We start from the raw sequence: 6,973 nt of genomic DNA on the forward strand, positions 1-6,973 counted from the left end.
AACCTATGTAACAAACCTCAGAACCAGAAAAATCTCAGCCTTACTCCTCTGCTAGAGACTGGTGGAACCCCAAGACTGTAGCCCTCACACTCTTTGTGTTAGTCTGGGTTGACGAGAGAAAAAAAATCCAGACACACTCGTATGTGTGTGATTGAGAACTTTATATTAATGCGTAATTGTTAAGTCCGATATTAGCTCATATATCCGATACCAGTCTGTAAATTCCTCTTCAGACTCACACAACACATGCAATGATGCCGAGGGCAGGAAGATCACAGGCCAGAGGGTGGAAAGCCTGGTGGATCCAGTGGCAGTGGAAGCATCTTAGTGCTGACATGAGTCTGCACGTGGTTCCTGCAGCTGCAGGCTCTGGCTTCCATCAGCATAGCTCCATGTGACTCGTCAACAGGAATGTCTCACAGGGAGATGAAGCAGAGAGAGAGTGTGTCCCACATCCAGGGAGGAATTTAGGAGTTCTGCAAATCCTCAGGAGAAGGCCACGCCCACACAGAGGCATTATTGGCCATGACCTGATTGACAGGCTGGATTCTAGCCCTTCACAAGTTGACATGAGATTATGTAATCACCACACTCTTGAAGCCTGAAACTGAAGTCACCAACATGGGTCAGCTTTTAACCAAATGATAGGACGTCTAGAAGGTGAACACTACCATCAGGGTACAAGCTCTTCAGAAGAACCAACTGTGTGGTATCCCTAGGGCAGCGTTTGCCAAGGGGGAAGCTCAGCCGGCAGGAGGAGAGAGGAATGAAGGATGTGGGGCAGCGGGAACCATGGGAGGAAGCGGACAGAGTGCTGCAGCATCACTGGGGACTGACAACCGTGTGCACGGATCGTGAGTGGGAAACCGATTTGCTCTGTAAACTTTCACCCGAATCACCGTAAAGATGCTTGCGCGTGCACACGTATCTTCCAGGGAAATCGTTGGCCTCAGCTCATACCTTCAGCCCAAAATGCCAACAGTGAACATGGACCTTAACCCACAAGGGGGACCCAGGTCTTTATCCCTGGGACCTGGGAAAGTGACCCATCAGGAGGTCAAAGTGATGTGACCAATGTGATCATGTTAAGGACCCCAAGGTAGCCACACCGAGAGGTCTTCTCAATGGGGACAGAGGGTGCATCAGGTACAAATTAAGCCAGTGGGACAACAGAAGCAAGACTATGCAACGGCTGAAGATGGGTCTGGGGGTGAAAAATCTGGTGGGAGCCAAGCAGAGGAGAAGCCCCAGGGCCCAAGCACTCAGATGCTAATGGAATGGTCAGTGGTGAGACAAGGCCTGGTGACCTGCTTCCTTGGAGATGACCAGCTGGGAACGCCTGCGGGCAGTTAGACTCCGCAGTGTCCGTGAGTCCCAGTGAATGGTGCCTACTAACAGGAGCTAACAAGACCCAACCAAACTACCAAATTCACGCCATCGAGCTGATGTTGACTCACGGCGACCCTGTAGGACAGAGTAGAATTGCTCTGTGTTCCCAAGCCTGTAGACAATGTACAGGTGTAGAGAGACCCAGCTCTTCCCTCAGGAGCGTCTGGTGTTTTCAACCCCCTGACCTGGAGGATTACAGCCCCACGTGTGCGTAACCAGCACGCCCGCAGGCTCCTTCACCACAGCAGCAGGGAGCTGGAAGCACCCGAAGGACTTGCACTGCCCACACCTGGTCATTGGTCCGGGGACACGGATCTCCTGCTGCCAGGCTCTAGAACCCAAGGGAGCGGGTCTTACGGAGCCACCAGATCCGTGGGAAGTGGACACCACGACCGCAGGAAGCTCAGAACCCACCCAGCCTGTTTATTATGACTTAGTGAGGCTTCTCACCAAACTTCGGCTCGCAGAGAACTTTCTAAAACGCTGACACTGGGGAAATGCGGGATCCTTTCGGAACGGTTCCAAGTAAATTTGGAAACCAGAGAACAATGCCAGTTCTCTTTTTGGGGGGCGAGAGAAAGCGGTGTTTATACTTCTTTTTTAAGCTGCCTTTCCGGGGCTAGAAGAAAACTTTATCGGCTATATTCTTTCTCACGGAGGTGTTAAGGAAACAGCATGCTAAATGAGGTGCCACTCAGCTCTGAGGGTCTGCATGTTAAGTAAGCTCTTTATAGACTCGAGAAAACTTGGGGTGTTGGGGTGAGGGGTGAGGGTGGAGGGTTGCAGCCTGGGCCTGGGAGATTTGTGCCTCCGGACCCTGACAAACTATCCTCAGAGATGCAACGGAGGCCACCTTGGGGTGTGTTCTCCAGAGGACACCTTGCAGATGAAGATCAGGAATTGCAGCCGTCAGTGAGGATTACGACTCAACGTCAAGGAGACTGAAATCCCCACATGTGGACCGATCGGCTACATCTTGATAGGTGGAGAATGGTTGGAGTTGTCAGGGGTTTTGTCTTGCTTGGCCCCACAGCTACTGCTCATGGAAGCAGCAGTCAGTTCAGGAGGTCAGAGCATCAGTCTGCTTCACAAGACCGCTTTGAAGGGTCGAGGAGCATGATTCTTGCTCTGAGCACTAAAGTGTGCCTGACCCAAGCCACGGCATTTCCCAGTGTATGTGAACGTTGGACGTCCAATCAGGAAGACCAAGGAAAAATCGATGCATTTGAATCCTGGTGCTGGCCAAGAATGCTGACTGTACCACGGGCAGCCAAAAAGAACCAACAGATCTGTCTCGGGATAGGTGCAGCCAGAATCTCCTTAGAGACGAGAATGGCCAGGCTTTGCCTTATGTACTTTGGGCATGTGGTTAGGAGACCGCTCCCTGGAGAAGGGCAGGAAGCCCAGTAAAGTAGCAGGGTAGCCGGAGATGAGGCAAGCCCCCACTAGATGGAGCGGCACAGCGGCTGCATTGATGGGCTCAAACACAGTTGAAGAGGACTCGGTCCAGGCGGTGTTTCCTTTTACTATACGTGGGGCCATTGTGGTTCAGAGAAGGCTTGATGGCACCTAACGGCACAGCAGCGAGATCGAGCTGGGGGCACAGCAGCGAGATGCCGCCGGAGGATTCTTGCCGTCAGGTCAGATGGCAGGCTGAGAAATGAAGGCCCCACCTTAAGAACCGTATCCTAAGTCTGTCCTGATGCTGAATGGTGACCGGTGGCTTCCCCACTAAGTCCCATGGTGGCGAGGATGGCCTGTGAGTCTGGGTGACCATTGTAATGGATTCTCAAACCCTTAGGAGAAGTAGAGAGTGCCAGGGGAGACACAGGCTGTCTCAGAGCTGGTAAGACAACGTAGGAATCAGCGTTGGGCTGCTGGCCATGCTCCCTGATTCCCCCGAACCCCCAACACCACTTTGTGAAGTTAGAGGTGATCGGACACCCGACACACACACACACACACACACACACACACACACACCATGTTTACATTCATTATCAGCAACGTCTCTGCTTCTTATAACGTTAAAGAGGTCTCTAGCAGCAGGTTTTCCCCACGTGCAGTGTCCCTGCTTCAATGCTGCTTTCATGGACACGGACTTTTAAAGAGTGGCATTCTATTGTGCTTCAGGTGAAAGTCTACACAGCAAGTTAAGACCCGTTTAACACCCTCCCTGTGCCATGGCATGTGTTCACTCATGGCGCCTTAGTGCCCCCTGGCCCTTGTTCCAGGTGTCCATCCCATGCGTCTGGCTTCCCTGCTCCCCACTCAACAGTCTCCCCTGGCCTTCAGCAGAATCGCTGACCTGCTGGTCTTGTTTAGACGGATTTGTGAAGATCTCAGTATCACCTGGCAACACGGTTCACTTTTATGAGCTGGTCCATCCCTGGGCTGTGAAAGGTAGCCTCAGGTCCAAGTGTAAACACTGTCTCAGGGCAGCTACGGGCTGCTCTAATCTCTACCCATCTGGTAAGTGGGCTCCCCCCTTTAAAAATGACACTTTACATTTGATCTGTGATTTTTATGCTCCGGTGGGTTTTTTCACATTCCTGCCCCCTCCCCAATTCTATCTGGGACTGTGTTAGTCTGGATATACTAGAGAAACAAATTCATGAACACTCATGTGTATAAGAAAGAGGTTTATATACAAGAGCAATTGAATATTGAGAAAACATCCCAGCCCAGTCCAGATCAAGTCCAAGTCCATCAGTCCAACATTAGCCCATATGTCTGATACCAATCTATAAAGTCTGATACCATCTTCAGGCTCATGAAATATATGCAATGACGCCAAATGCAGGGAGATCACAGACCAGTGGGTGGGAAGTCTTGTGGATCCAGTGGCGTTGTAAGCATCTCAGCACTGGCAGGGGTCTCTACGTGGCTTCTCCAGCTCCAGCGGTCTGGGTACATCAGGGTAGATCCATGTGGCTTCTCCAGCTCCCAGGCATAGTGCCATGTGTCTTGTCAGTGGAGCATCTCCCAGGGAGTGAGCTGAGAGAGAGTGGGTCTCCCGCCTCCATGGAGGAAGCCAGGAGTTTCCAGAATCCTCAGGACAAGGCTATGCCCACAGAATATCCTCATTGGCTATAGCCCGAATGACTGTCTAGACTCCACCCCTTCACTCTTTATCATCTCAGGTCCCAAAGTGATGCCCAATGATGTCACTCCCACAGGGACCATCTTCACAGTCACCGTAATGCTTGAGCCCACAGCGACAGCCACTGTGTCCGTCCTTCTTACTGAGACTCCTCCTTCTCGCTGACCTGCTGTCCTAGGGCCATTCTATAACCCAAAGCCAAGTCCACTGTCACGGAGTTGATTCTGACTCAAAGGGACAGGGTAGGACCAAACAGCTCTTGTTTACAGAAGCACACAGCCTCCTCTTTCCCCTGAGAAGCAGCTGGGGGGTTCAAACCGCCCACCTTTCCAAATAGCGGCTCAGCTTTGAGTCCAATGCATAACCGTGGCTTCTGTTTAACCCCAAACCGGACCCACTGCCATGGGGTTGGCTCTCCCAGTGGGTCAGAGTAAAACTGCCCGCAGAGTCTCCGAGGCTGTAAGTCTGTATGGAAGCTGATGACCTCATCTCCCTCCCAGGGCCTTTGTATAAAGCCAGCCAAGTGCATTGCCACCCAGTCAATTCCAACTCATTGTGCAGGGCTTGCGGGACAGGAAGTCTTTCCAGGCAGCCTCATCTTTCTCCCGTGGAGTGGCTGGTGGGTTTGAACAACCCACCCTGTGGTTATCAGTCCAGCATTGACCTGGCAGTGCCACTGGAGCTCCTGTCTAGGAGAGGCGCACATAGGATTGAAATCGAGACGCCTCACCTGTAAAGAGTCTAGCGGGCTGAGGGCTGTTTCCTGACATTTATTTCAGTGGTGGGTGTGTGTTTGTAGGTGTGTGGATGTAAGTGTTTGTGTGTAGATGTATGAGTGTAGGTGTGTGTAGTTACTCGAATGTCTGTGTATTAATGTGTGAATATCTGTGTAGGCGAGTGAGTGTGTAGCATTGTGTGTGTTCAGGTGTGTGTGAGAGGAGGTTTGTGTGTGGAGCTGTGTGCTTATGTAGGTGTGTATACAGATATGTGAGTGCATGTGTGAATGTATGTGTATAGGTTTATGTGTATAGGTGTATGAGTAAGTGTTGGGGTGTGTCTGTGTGTGTGTGTGACAGTATGCCTATGTTTGTAAACCTTAGGCTGTAATGGGAAACGTACTCTTTACTGTGAGTTGCAGTGCAAACAATAGTGGAAAGGATACCGACCTAGGTGACATAGATTGGGGGAAGGGCTGTCCATCCCCCATCACAGCCCCAGCCAGCGTCCCTCCACCACACAGCCTCAGAGGTAGGCCCCCTCGGACAGCAGCTGTGGGCTGTGAGCCTCCATCAGCCTGGTGTGTTCTATGTGTACTGTTTTAGCTTTGATCACAGGAGGGACCCTCCATTTGAAGTGGAAACCGCACCCCAACCCCGGCTGCCCTCAGCCTGCGGCAGAGGCAGCACATTTATTTCAGGTGTCCCCAAGGAAAGCGTGCGACTGGCCATCAGCTCAAGAGGCACAGGCTGCGCTCTGGTTCTGCTGAGCCAGTGGAAGGACCTGTCCTCTTCAGGAACAAGCCCTCAGACGGGCTGGAGCTGGTGCACTGACCTTGAGGACTGCTCCCTTGCTCCCCTGGAGGCCACCTTTCTTAAGGAAGGCTCCCTGCTCCTGGCTGGGGCCCTGGCTCAGCCTAGCCTCTCCCTGATCAGCCTGCAGGTTCGGAGCTGGAAATCCAGCCCCAGCATCACCTTGGAGAGCCTCTTACCTGCAGACAATCCTCTCTCCTTCCAACAGGACTGAAGAGAAGGCAGGGGACTCACTCACGTCTCCTCACGTGTAATTCCCAACCAACCCTCAGGCACAATTGGATGTTACTGCCAATATTGCTTTCTTTTTCCCTTTCCTTGGATAAATAGTATTAAATTGGGATCCCTGAGAAGATGGTACCGATGGTATCGTATTTGAATGTATTTTTTCTTGAGCTCAAGACTCACTCAGGCACATTTTCATCGTATGCAAATCACCATCATTATGCAAATGAGAACATCCTCATTGCTGAGCGAGTGTGCAATGGATGTTTGTTTTTATGATGATGAATTGTCCTTCCCAGTGGCAGTCTGCGTGAGAGTCAGGAACCAAGGCTGAGCGCTTGCGCGTGTAGTTCTGATGTGTCTGCTGGCTCCCACACCCACCTCTTGCCAAAATGAGCAACTGGGGGTCTCTCCTTCTTTCCCGGGTTGGGATCAGAGCTCCTTTGCTGAGGTGCCCTCAGAGGTGCTTTGTGTGGTTTATGCATCTTGGCAGATTTCTAGGGCACTTTCTTCAGGTGATTTAAAAAGCCCGGAACTCTTAAGAAAAGCAAGGTGGGACAAAATTAAACATCACAAAAGGACCAGGCTCACTGGTCTGATAGAGACTGGTGGGACCCTGAGACTCTGGCCCGTAGACACCCTTCAAGCCTGGAACGGCACCCTTCCACTGTGACTCAAGTTTTAGCCAAATGACAGACAGGCTGGAGAGAGGCACAATCCTATCAAG

Source organism: Tenrec ecaudatus, chromosome 16 (genome assembly GCF_050624435.1).
Source record: "Tenrec ecaudatus isolate mTenEca1 chromosome 16, mTenEca1.hap1, whole genome shotgun sequence".
Taxonomy (NCBI): Eukaryota; Metazoa; Chordata; class Mammalia; order Afrosoricida; family Tenrecidae; genus Tenrec; species Tenrec ecaudatus.